This window comes from Lipotes vexillifer, unplaced genomic scaffold, assembly GCF_000442215.2.
Source record: "Lipotes vexillifer unplaced genomic scaffold, Lipotes_vexillifer_v1.1 scaffold789, whole genome shotgun sequence".
Taxonomy (NCBI): domain Eukaryota; kingdom Metazoa; phylum Chordata; class Mammalia; order Artiodactyla; family Lipotidae; genus Lipotes; species Lipotes vexillifer.
The window spans coordinates 75,662-87,854 of NW_006778055.1; the positions used below are offsets into that span (position 1 = coordinate 75,662).

General features: G+C 38.3%; 1 pseudogene; it reads right to left on the reverse strand.

Moving 5' to 3' along the window:
* Positions 1-202: 202 nt before the first annotated feature.
* LOC103080193 (40S ribosomal protein SA pseudogene) lies at positions 203-1,009 on the reverse strand (annotated as a pseudogene).
* Positions 1,010-12,193: the final 11,184 nt, after the last annotated feature.

Consider the following 12,193-nt stretch of genomic DNA (forward strand, 5'->3'; position numbering starts at 1 on the left):
GGAGCACAGGCTCCGGATGCGCAGGCTCGGCGGCCATGGCTCACGGGCCCAGCCGCTCCGCGGCATGTGGGATCTTCCCGGACCAGGGCACAAACCCGTGTCCCCTGCATCGGCAGGTGGACTCTCAACCACTGCGCCACCAGGGAAGCCCCGTATTGCCATTTTCTGTTCAAAAGCCTGTGGAAGAACAGCTTAACACCACTCAGTTATCATCCTCACCAGGGAAATGCTGAATAGGCACAGAGGGCACCTGCGTGCCCTCAGACTAGGCTGTGACCTTGGGTTTAGTAGCAGTAAACTCAGGAACTGGAGAGGTCCATTCACCCTGAAATTCCTCCTCAGTCACAGCCTTTCCAGCAGCACCCTGCTCTTCCTTTTCAATCTCGGGATCTCTGTGGAAGTAGCGATTAGGCACGACCTCTCGTGAGTTCTCGCGGGAGGTGTGGCACGCATGCACAGAACCTCCGGGCCTAGCAGCCACCGCAGCGGACCCACTGAGGGGGCTCACTTGTTGCTGCATGGGGTGGCAATGTCCACATAGCACAGAGGAGAATCTGTGTTACGCAGAACGAGAGTAGACAAGTTAACTTAAGATGCCTCTGTGAGAGGCTGGCAGTCAGTCCTGGGATCAGTAACCAGCAAAAGTCGAGGCTCCCGGAACGCCGCCTGGATCTGATTGGTGAAGCTTCCAGGAGTGAAGTGGCCATCAATAGAACTGGCCCTAGTGACAGACAGCTACAACTTTCAGTGTAGCCCACTGACCAATACTCCTGAAGGATATGACGCCAATATCAGCCGGATTTTCACTGGCAACAACTGCATGAGCTGACAGCAGAATCTTCTCCCAGGTTCTTTTCATACTTATGATGTAGATGCCCCCACTTTTCTTTTTGTAGATATACTGTTCCATTTGGAAGTTAAGGTTGGTGCCACCTAAGTAGGTTCCTGCAGCAAGGAATTTAAGTACAGCCTCCTCCTTCATTTGCAGTATGTCAAGGGCTTCGAACATTCTGAAAGTTTGCCTTTCTGACAGAACTGAAGACTATACCGTATGGACTCCTCTCCAGGTAGTGTGGAAAGGTAAAATTTATTTTTCTCCTTGTAAAATAAATAAAATACATGTGTTTTAGCTCTCTACTGAAATGCCCAAGAAGCTGTGATAACCCAGTAGAAATTGCAAACCTACCACCCAGATAAAATCTCCAAATATTCGTTTCCACTTACAAGAATTACCAGGGCTCCTTAAAAATATATCTGTGACAGCAGTATCCAAGGTGAGCCTGATCATCTTGTCATTTCTGAAATCCTGTGCCTAGACTCTATCACAGACTATAAAAGGACACAGGAGGCAACTTGAAGGGACTCCCATTAGCCAAAGATGGGACCATTTGAGCTTCAAAAAGAAGAACGAATACTGAAATATATCAAATCTATTAAAATTGATAATTACACTTATTATCCTAATTATACTTAATCACCTATTCTTCATCGTTGAGATCTTACTTAGGCAACCAGCTCATTATTCAGGAAATTCATACATAAGGTAAAATAATCAATAGGAATTGCACAGCCCTACTTATAAAATATTCTTGCCACAATAATATAAGATAAACTAAATCAATTGGACATCTAGATCTAACTAACAGTTACATGAAATTTTGACAAATAGGAAAAAAAAACATGAGAATTTCAAAAACACAATATAGGCAGAATAGTATATGAACAATAGAATAAACCAAATATAGAAGTAAGGAGTTAATAAACGTAAGATTGGAAATTTATGAGATGCAAAACAAAAAAAATAAAGAATCAACAAGACAGAAATTGATTATTTTTAAAAGATAACGCACAGATACTGGCAAAATTAATCAGGAAGAACAGCAGTACATATAAACAGTATAAGGGGAAAAGGACATAAGCAGAGGTAAAACTCAGATTACAAAGAGAGAACAATGAAAAATTTTATGACAATAAGATTGAATATTTAGACAAAATAGTTTCCTAGAAGCTAAGTTATAAAAATTGACTCAAAAACATTGTCTTATAACAAATAAATTGAATCAGTATTTTAAAATGTAAAACAATAACAAACACCAGGCCTAAGGTTTTCAGGAAAATTCTACCAATTGCAAAGAGAAGATAAATATAATCTTAAAAACACATTTCCAAAGAAGGGGGGGAAGAAATAAATTACTCCACAATTCGTTTAGTGATGAAAATATAACCTCAATAGCAAAACCTGACCATGGCAGACAGAAAAAGAAATTGGAGACAAAAGCACTTATTAACATAAATGCAAAGATCCTAGACAAAATATTAGCAAATTTAACCCAGCAGTGTATAAAAAACGTACTACATCATGACCAGTTGGGCTATTTAGAACTTTTCAAGATTGAGTTGTGTTTTCCTAACCGTACTCTTACCTGCCATATTGAGAAAAGACTGACATGGAGAAGAGGCAGAAGGTGGGAGAACAGTTAGGAGCAGTGTTGCCAGATGAAATTTTTATCAGCTAAATCTGGCAACTCTAGCTAAGAGGTTATTGCAGTAATTGAAATGAGATGTTTTGTTGGCTTGTACCAGGATTGTGGCAAGGCAGATGGTGAGCAGTGATCAGATTCTGGAAACATGTTAATGTTAAGTTCAATAGACTTTTTTGATGGTTTGGATATGGCTTATTTTCCATCTTTCTATCATCACTTGCCCCACGCTGTTCTAGGCCGTTATCCTCCCTTACTGCAGTTCTGAAACAGCCTCCTAATTGCTCTGTTGCCTCAAAGCCTGTCCTTCTGCAGTTCCAATTTCCAGTCTAAGTAATATTTCGAAAAATGCAAATCTGATTATTAACTACCTAAGTCCCTTCAATGACTTACTTTTCCTTTTGGATAATGTCTGACTCCTAGAAATCGGTGACGTTCACTCCACAAGGCTGTGACTTCCACTATGCCACCTCCACCTTCTGTCTGGCTAAGTCCTATTCATTCTCTAGTTCTTAACCTAAATGTGGCATTCTCAGGAAGACCATCACTAAGACAGGTTTTGTTCCATTGCCATAGGTTTCCATAAAATTCTAGTTTCTCCTACCCTGTGGATGAATGTTATCATTCATCAAGCTACATTATAACCATTTATTTAACTGGATGTTTTCTCAACTGTTTTGTAACTTTGAGGAGGAGAGAATTTTAAGTATTTTATTTATTATCGTATCCCTAGACCTTGAAGATGTTTGACACAGAGTACATAATCAATAAATATTTCAAATGAATGATTAATAAATTAGCTAATTATGTATTTGCATTTCATACTTGCACAAGGATTAGTAAGACATCCAAAATAACAAATGGTGTGCTTCATAACAGCACACTAAGTGGTGTTCATTATTATATTTGCTAAAAATAACTCCATAGAATGAGTTTTTAACTTAAAGCATAAATTTAATATATGTCATAAACATAATTATGACAGTGCACATTTTGACATTTTACTTTAAAAATAATTACTTCAATCTTGGATTAACTAGAACTTGGTTTGTAGAACGTGAAAGTTAAGTGAACTTTTCTTTCTACATATTTTATTTCACTACCTATCAATAAGATGACTGAAAACCATAGACACATTAGAGAACATTTCTTTCTCTTACTATAACCAGTAGTGAAAGATAAGGAAGTGACACTAAACTGGAAGTCAATGACACACAAGAATTATTTTTTAAAGGGGGAAACATATTTAAAACTTTGGGGAAGGATTAATAGTCCAAGTGTGTATGTCCTTGGTAAAATAAACTTCACATCACAAAATAAAGAATTAATAACAAACTGGAAATGTGAACTCATGGCCCTTTTAAAAGTAGTTTCTAGTTTTAGCTAGAATTTGACCCAGCACTAATCTCATCCTATCTACCAGACTTACTCATGTGGAAAAATCTGACATGCAGCCCCCAACGCCCAGAATTTATTTTTTTTAGTGCCTTTTCTTTTCCTTTGTAAAATGAACTAGCACTTCCTGGGTAATAGCTGATCCTGTGACCTGGAACATATGGCTGCCCAAAAGTGAGGAGGATTTCAAAGATGGCTTGGATAGTACAAGGACAAATGAGCTAAGTTAAAAAAGGATTCTCATTGTCTAAATTTTGACAATGTATGTGTAACAGAGAAAATACTACTGTAATTATTTGGAACAAGTTGAGTAAGTGAATGAAAGCATAAGTCTTTAGTTATAATCATAAAAGGAAAGTTTAGTATGAAGTTTAAAAACAAGAAAGTTATAATATAAGTGAAAGGTGATATTGTAATTTTTATTTAATTTATTGGTTAATTTTAATGATAAGGGAGAGTAATGTATATAACATTCTTTTTTCTGTTAACTAATTATCTTTTTAGGAAGAGTAAAGTTGTACCTTTCTCAATATTTGTTATGTTTAGGAAAATTAAGACCCTACAGAAACAAATTGATTATAATTGGTAGTCTCCCACCATATACAGGAAGAAAGAAATTTCAACTGGTTTTTGCAAGATGAAAAATGAACCAAATACCATATTCTTCATTGACCAAGACATGAAATCTCTGAATGAGGACACTAAATATAACTAGATGATGATAAGGCTTACTTATCTCCAGTAATGATAACAGACCAGATCAATATACAATATTTAATAGATAGCAAGGTATAGAGCATTGGAAAAGTGAGAGTGAAAGAACAGATTATTCTGGGAAAGCTGACCCCATACAGGATACCAAAACTTAAGAGCAAAGTCTTAAGTTTCGTATTACTTAAGCCTTATTATTAAAATAAAGGGATCAGGACCTACAATTTGAATTATATTAAGGGGCACATCTATATCCCACACCCCATTCAAGAAATAATTAGTTGATATCCAGAACCTACAACTTTGACTGGTCTTCTTGACATTTAGATTGTTTCCAACCTAAATACCAAGATGACCATAGCTGTGAACTTCCCAAGTCTACTTGGTGAGACAGAATTACTCTGTTTTGTTAGAACAAGTTCCTAAAAGTAAAAAAGCTCCATCAAAAGTGTATAAAAATTTTAAATATTTGAATATAATTTGCCAAAATTTCACTCAGAAAGTGTGTACTAATATACACCATAAAAAGTAGTGTATGAGAATGATTTTCCCATATATATTTATAGCCAAGACAACTGGTTGTCTCCCCAATTCCTATTCCCTCCTTTACTAACAGAAAGCACATTTCATTCTAGATTGCAATGTGCCCATCCCAAAACTAAATTTCCCAGTGCCCTTGTGCCCAAGAGTGAACAACAAGGTGAAGCATAAATTAGGTGAGTCTTCTGGATATTCTCCATCCTTCCTGGAATAAGGACATGAGGTTAGGGCTACAGCAGCAATCTTGAAACCAGAGAACCTGGTCATCAAAATCACTTGCTAAGGAACTACCAAACTAGCCCTGTATTGCATATACATGTAACTTATTTTAAGTGAGAAAGAAAGAAACCTTTATCGTATTAAAGCCATTTATTATTTGTATTCTCATAAGGAATCCTTTTTAAAAAATATGTTTACAAAAATATTTATTCTTAATTTAATTTTAACTTCTTTTGGGGCTTAGTACCAGTTCCTCTTTACCAGGCTTATATATTTGTGAGCTCTTTTCTCTGTCTTAACTAGTTCAAAAGTTTTTAATAAATCACACATGCAATGACTCACAGACTTGTATCTCTGAGAACTCTCCTCAGAGATCCAGACCTAACTGCTTTCTTGAAATTTCAGATTTTTATTTATATTTCAAAGGATACTCACATTTAAAAATTCCCCATACTGTACATATAACCTCCCCAACGCTGACCCACCTCTTTTAACATATTTTATCTTAATGAAAAGCATTAATGTCCACTAAATTGCACACATAAAAGACCTAGTTTTCAGGCTGTTACATATTCAAGATGTCCACTTTTCCCATCTCCATTACCACCATTCTTATTCACTATCTCTGGAGGTCCACAAATAAAATAGGGCTATAGATAGTTTCCCTCTAACCAAATTGTCCAAATTATCCCCTTTTAATCTATTCAATCCTTTGACTAGTATGAACTTCCAAAAATGTGTCTGAAAATATCCCTCCTATACACACAAAACTCTCTGTCTCTCTCTGTCTCTCTCTGTCTCTCTCTGTCTCTCTCTCTCTCTGTCTCTCTCACCTTAAATCAATCATTGGAGGCAGAGTCAAGATGGTGGTGTGGGAAGATGCAGAGTTAACATCTCCCCACAACTAGGGCGCCTGCTGGCCTCTGGTGGGGAACTCTGATGCCCAAGGAGATGGGAGGAACCCCAGAGTGAACCAGTAGGATGTAGGGGGACTGAGTGGGGAGTGGGCACTAATCCCATTCATGAGGGTTCTACGTTCATGACCTAATTACATCCCAAAGGCCCCGTCACCAAATACCATCACATTGGTGATGGGGGTTTCAACTTTTGAATTTTGGAGGGACACAAACTTTTAGTCCATAGCATTCCCTGTTTTGGTCATAAATAATTTCCAAATACTGATCAGAATAAAAGGTTGGCCTCATTATAGTTTAGACTGATTATTTTCACAGATCCAATAAGTGGTGTTAAATAACTGTATAAGCTTCTTAGATCATATAGTATTTAACAGATACTGAGGCAAAACTATTAGCTTTTTTAAAAATTGAAGTATAGTTGCTGTACAATATTATGTAAGTTACAGGTGTACAATAGAGTGATTCAGTTTTTAAAGGTTATACTCCATTTATAGTTACTATAAGATGTTGGCTATATTCTACATGATATACAATACAATATATCCTTATAGCTTATTTTATACCTTGTAGTTTGTACCTCTTAATCCCTTACCTCTATATTGACCCTCCCTCACCCCCTCCCCACTGGTAACCACTAGTTTATTCTCTATATCTGTGAGTCTGCTTAAAACTATTAGCTTTTGTTTGTAAATTTTATTAAAGAATCCAAGATTGGACCATTTTAAAGAATCTATAAAGTCTAGGCTAGGAAGTTAAGGCTAAGAAAATCTCTCCCCTAGATTTTACTGTAGTACCCATAGAATTAGTAAATTCTTCTCTTTTCAAGGTCCCCCAAATATGCTAAGGTTCCTGGCCTGCCAGAAAGTGACTTTATTTGTCACTGAGGCTGGAGCCCTGTAAGCCAAGTACCAGACCAGTTTCCTGTGATGGTTTTGTAGGCACTGGTGTCTTTGTTCTTTAACCGTGGGCTTGCTGTATCCAACTAAAAGTGATTCATTCCCAAATATAACACGGTAGTATGTTTTTGGTTGAACAATCAACTTTTTTCTAACTTGAGTTAAAATGGAGGCTGATTCTTATTGAAATAATGAAAATAACTATTGGCCTGAAATCAATAGATAGCCAAATACTTCTCCAGTAAAGATGGGTTTATTCATGACCAGCAGGGAATTGCATTTTGGGATCTACAACCAAGTCCCCCTGCATGGCAAGGGAAGGAGAATGCTTTTATAGAGTGGAAAAGAAAGTTGGGAGGACTATAATAAACAGAGTCCAAGGCTTTTCAGTGGCTGTGTACTTGCCAGGGAAGAACAGGACTTTCTTCCTCCTGTTGGGCTCTGCTATCCTTGCAGGGTGTGAGAACTCCTCCTTCTGGTCTCCCAACTCTATTAATTGAGGTTTCTGTTTTTTAATTTTTTACATTTCCCCATTTTGATCAAGATCTTTTTTTCTGAAAGCATTCCTGATCAAGAGTCAGGTTTTCTAGTTTCAGTGGCTTTTTGCCCCGTAATTCCAGGAAAAATCTTTCCTGGCTGTAGTGTCTGACACTGGAGGGAAAGTGTACAGATTGGAAACCTATTAAGGTCACGTTTGAGTAATGAGGAGTGGGAGGGAGAACTCTCAGGCACTTTTTATGTAAAGTCCATATGTTACCAAGATCATAAACACTGGAGATCATCTGAGTGTCATGTCATCATCAAAGGTTTGGTAACAAACTTCTGACAGGCCTGGCCTGTATATCTTGAGAAAGCTGTTTCATCAGATGTCATCTGCTCCAATTCTGGGAAATCTTTACTTTCAGGTCACCAGATGATAGGCAGGTCCAGTCAGGGTCCGGAACTTTTTTTAAGTGTTCCACACGAATCCAAGAGTCTGTTCCTTGGAGTTTTGTGGCACAAGGGCTGGTCAGCAGTACCTGATAGGGGCCTATCCACTGAGGTTAAAGGGAGTTCTTTTGGAAGTATCTTTTCCAATAGACAAAACCTCCAGGTTTCACAGTACGGTGCTTAAGGTGTTCATCTCCTGAGGGCGCACTACCAAAACATGGTTATTTTTAGTAGAAGCAATTAAGTCATTGAAATATTGTAGTATCTCTCCTCATATTGGTTGTGGGTCAAAAGCAGGAGCCAGGTGGGACTTCCCTGGCAGTCCAGTGGTTAAGAATCTGCGCTTCCACTGCAGGGGGCATGGGTTTGATCCCTGGTTGGGGAACTAAGATCCCACATGCCTGCCCAGTGCAGCAAAAAAAAAAAAAAAAAGCAGGAGCCAAGTGCATTGGGTATCCTGTGACTCTCTCAAAGAGTTTATGAGTTCCAAAAGGGGTGGATCTGAGATTTAGAAAGACTAATGGCAATTCTTTTGGCCAAGGTATTTAGAGGGCCTCTACAAATTTTGCCAAGTGAGTCTTAATAATGCTATTAGTGTGTTCTATTACACCAGAGGATTGAGGGTGGTAAGCACAGTGAAAGTTTTGTAAAACTGGCCAAACAGCACAGACTTGTTGAAGCATCTGGCCAGTAAAATGGGTTCCTTGATTACTTTGAATTTCAAGAAGAGTTCTTCTAGGTAGGGTTAATCCTTCCCAAAAGGACTTTAGCCATAGAAAAGGCAGTAGCCTATTTGCAAGGGAAGGCTTCGGTCCAGTGCTGAACATAGGGGTCATTTTTAATTTTATTTCCACTGGAAGTATGGAAGCCATGTTATTTCCACAATATTCCAAAATCATGAACTACTCTGAAAGCATATCTACTCTGAGTATAACTATTGTCAGGTTCGTCCTTAGCTAAAGTACAAGACCCTGTAAGAGCATATAATTCAGCCTGTTGGACCAAAGTGGCCATAGGTAAAGTTGCTGCCTCAACAACCTCAAAAGGAGTTGAAGTAGCCTACCCAGCACAATATTTGCCATTGTTACCTTTTAAATAAGACCATCAGTGAACCATGAGAAGTAAATGTTACCCAGTGGAATTTTCTGTAGGTCATTACAAGGAATCAGGAGGTGGTCTGTCAGCATTAAGCAGTCGTGAGGGATTTCATTGGTGTAGTAAGGTTATTGCAATGTAAAAGAGTTACGGAGGGGCAGTTAACAAAAGGACTTCATAGAAGGTGAAGTGGCTGCCCAAGAAATGTTGAATGTGGTGAGAATTCAGGAGAATTTCTACAGCATGAGATACAAAAATGGTTAAAGGAGATCCCACAACAATTTTCTCAGTTGCCTTAATAAAAAGGAAAGTGGCAGTAATGGCTCTAAGGCAAGGGGCATATCCACAGGGTCCAGTGGCTGGCTATAATACCCTATGGGTCCCTGTGCTTTTTGGTGAGAATCCCAAGGAAAAGGGAATCTGATAATTGAGATGCCCAAGGGCAGGTTCATCAAACTCTCCTTTAATGCCTTAAAGACTATGTCATCTGGTTCGTCCCATAAAATTGGGTTTGAGTTGTTACTGTTGAGTAAAGCATATAGGGGTTTGGCCATAAGAGAGAAATTTGGAATCCAGTTTTGGCAATAACCAACTAGTCTGAATAAACCTTACAGTTGGCACTTAGTTTCAGGTTTGGGGAAACTTAGGACATCATGAAGTCTATTTGGATCTTGGTGTAGCCCTTGTTTTGATATTAGATGCCCTAAATACCAAAGCAGAGTTTGGGCAAACTGCATTTTTTCTTTGATGACCTTATGTCCCTTTAAGGCTAAAAGCCTTAGCAAGTGGATGCTGTCTTCCTGTGAAGAGGCTTAAGAAGGAGAGCAATGAAGCAAATCATCCATATATTGCAACAAAGTAGAGCCTCTAGGGAAGTTTATGTCATCTAGATCAGCCTTCAGTATTTGATGGAAATAAGGACTCTCAGTAAAACCCTGAGGCATTACTCTCCAGGTGACTTGTTTTTCTTCTGACGTGAAGGCAAAAGGGTATTGGCTAGCTTCATCTACTGGGATACTAAAGAATGCATTGCTTAAGTCCATTACAGTAAAGAATTTACTTCTGGTGGGAATGGATGATAGTAACAACAGAGTTAGTAACAACAGGGTTAGAAACAAAATGTGGAGTGATAACAGTGTTTATTGCTTGGGGTTCCAGGACGAACCACACCCAATTATGGACATTGATACTCTAAATTGCCTTTGGTCAGGCGAGTCCATTTAGTTAGAAATGCACATGAGGAAGGGCCATGGTTTTTAAACATGAAATCAGCTAGAGTTGGGGGGAGGGTTTCAAGATATTTAGATAATTAGGAGCGCCTTCTCAGAGGTTTTTCCTCTAGAGTAAAGATCAACCTTCAAACAGCTCAAACGGCTCAATTCACACAGCTTTCAAGCCAATCCCAGCCAGTTTTAAGGAGACAGCCCTGTCCTGGAGGACCTGGCCTTTTTTAGCCAGTCCCCAGAGGACAGCCCTTCCAAAGGAATAAGCCAAAGTCTGAAAAACTGGCATAGTTTTATTCAAAGCAGCCCCTTCCCAAAGGAACTAGGCCAAAGGCATTTTCAGCCAGCTTTGATTGAAACAGTCTGATCTCAAGATAAGAGCAAAGTATCAAACTTGAGTACTCGCATACAGAACAAGGCCTTAACCAGAAACCTTTAAATAGATCCCAAATAAAGCCTGGAGAGCATCAAACACAAAGAGAACATGAGCTCTGATCCAGGAGAAAGACATACCTTCAAACTCCAGGGTCAGCAAGAAAAGCAGTGAGTGACAGTGGGCTCAGTTGTGGGTACTGCACCTTGTGCTCACCAGGCCTGGAACCACTGGGAGTCTTCAATGGTCCCCACATGGGCCACCAAAACGTTGACCTGAAATCAGTAGATTGCCACATATTTCTCCAGCAAATATAGAACTATTCAGGATCAGCAGAGAATTGCAATTCGGAGTCTACAACCATGGTGAGCCCCAGACAAGTCCCCCTGCAGGGTAAAGGAAGAAAAACACTTTTACAGAGAGGAAAAGGAAGTTGGGAGGGCTATAGTAAACAAAAAGTTCAGGGCTTTTCATTGGCTGAGTCCTTGCCAGGAAAGAAGAGTACTCTCTTCTTCCTGTTGGGCTGGCCTATCCTTGCTGGGCATGAGAGCTCCCCGTTCTGGTCTCCCAATTCTATTTAATTAAGGTTTCTCTTTATTAATTTTTTTTGTATAATTATTACCAGAAAAAATATAAGAAAACTCATTAAGAATATTTGTTTGTGAACTATAAGACTTCACTGGAAATTAGATTCCATTTTTAAATGCTTCATTTCCATTTATAAAAGCATAATCTAAATTGAGGGTAAGAGATCTGGAAGGAAGAAAAAGTGAGTTATTATATATTCATCAGTCAATAGAGCATTAAAACGACATAAAAAATATTCCAAACAAATAACTGCTATTAAAATTTTCCCATCAGTTTATTTAGTCCAATGTAATTAATTCTTGTTCACCTGGATCTCAAATCAGCAGTCTGCTTTCCTGAAGTCATCTTGTTATGAAATAAAATAGTCCTGGAAAGCTTGACTCAGTCCTCTGGTATAGTTGGAAAGGTTTCTAAGTGATACCAGATTAACAATCTTCAGCCAAAAGTCTATTCTTTGATGTCTTCTTTGATGTACTAGTTAAGATATCTGGTAGAGTCCTTTTCTTGAGACACAGAGACTGACCTTCTTTGTTGAAAACATGAGTTCTAACTCACGTTTTAAGTAAGAATCAGAGAAAAGCAAAGTTCACCTGTATATGAGAGTAAATGGCTGTTGTTAATTGATTACAGTAATCAATAATATCAAAATGGAAAAGAGCCTTTGGAGTGTACAACACATAACTATTTCATAAGATTTTCATCCCTTTTCCCTTGAGGGTACGAACCAGATATTATGAATAATGAGCACATTGACAAATACCCTTAAATTTTAATATTAAAAGCATTTTACATGTATAAAATTAACCTAGGTAAGGATGAGCTCCTC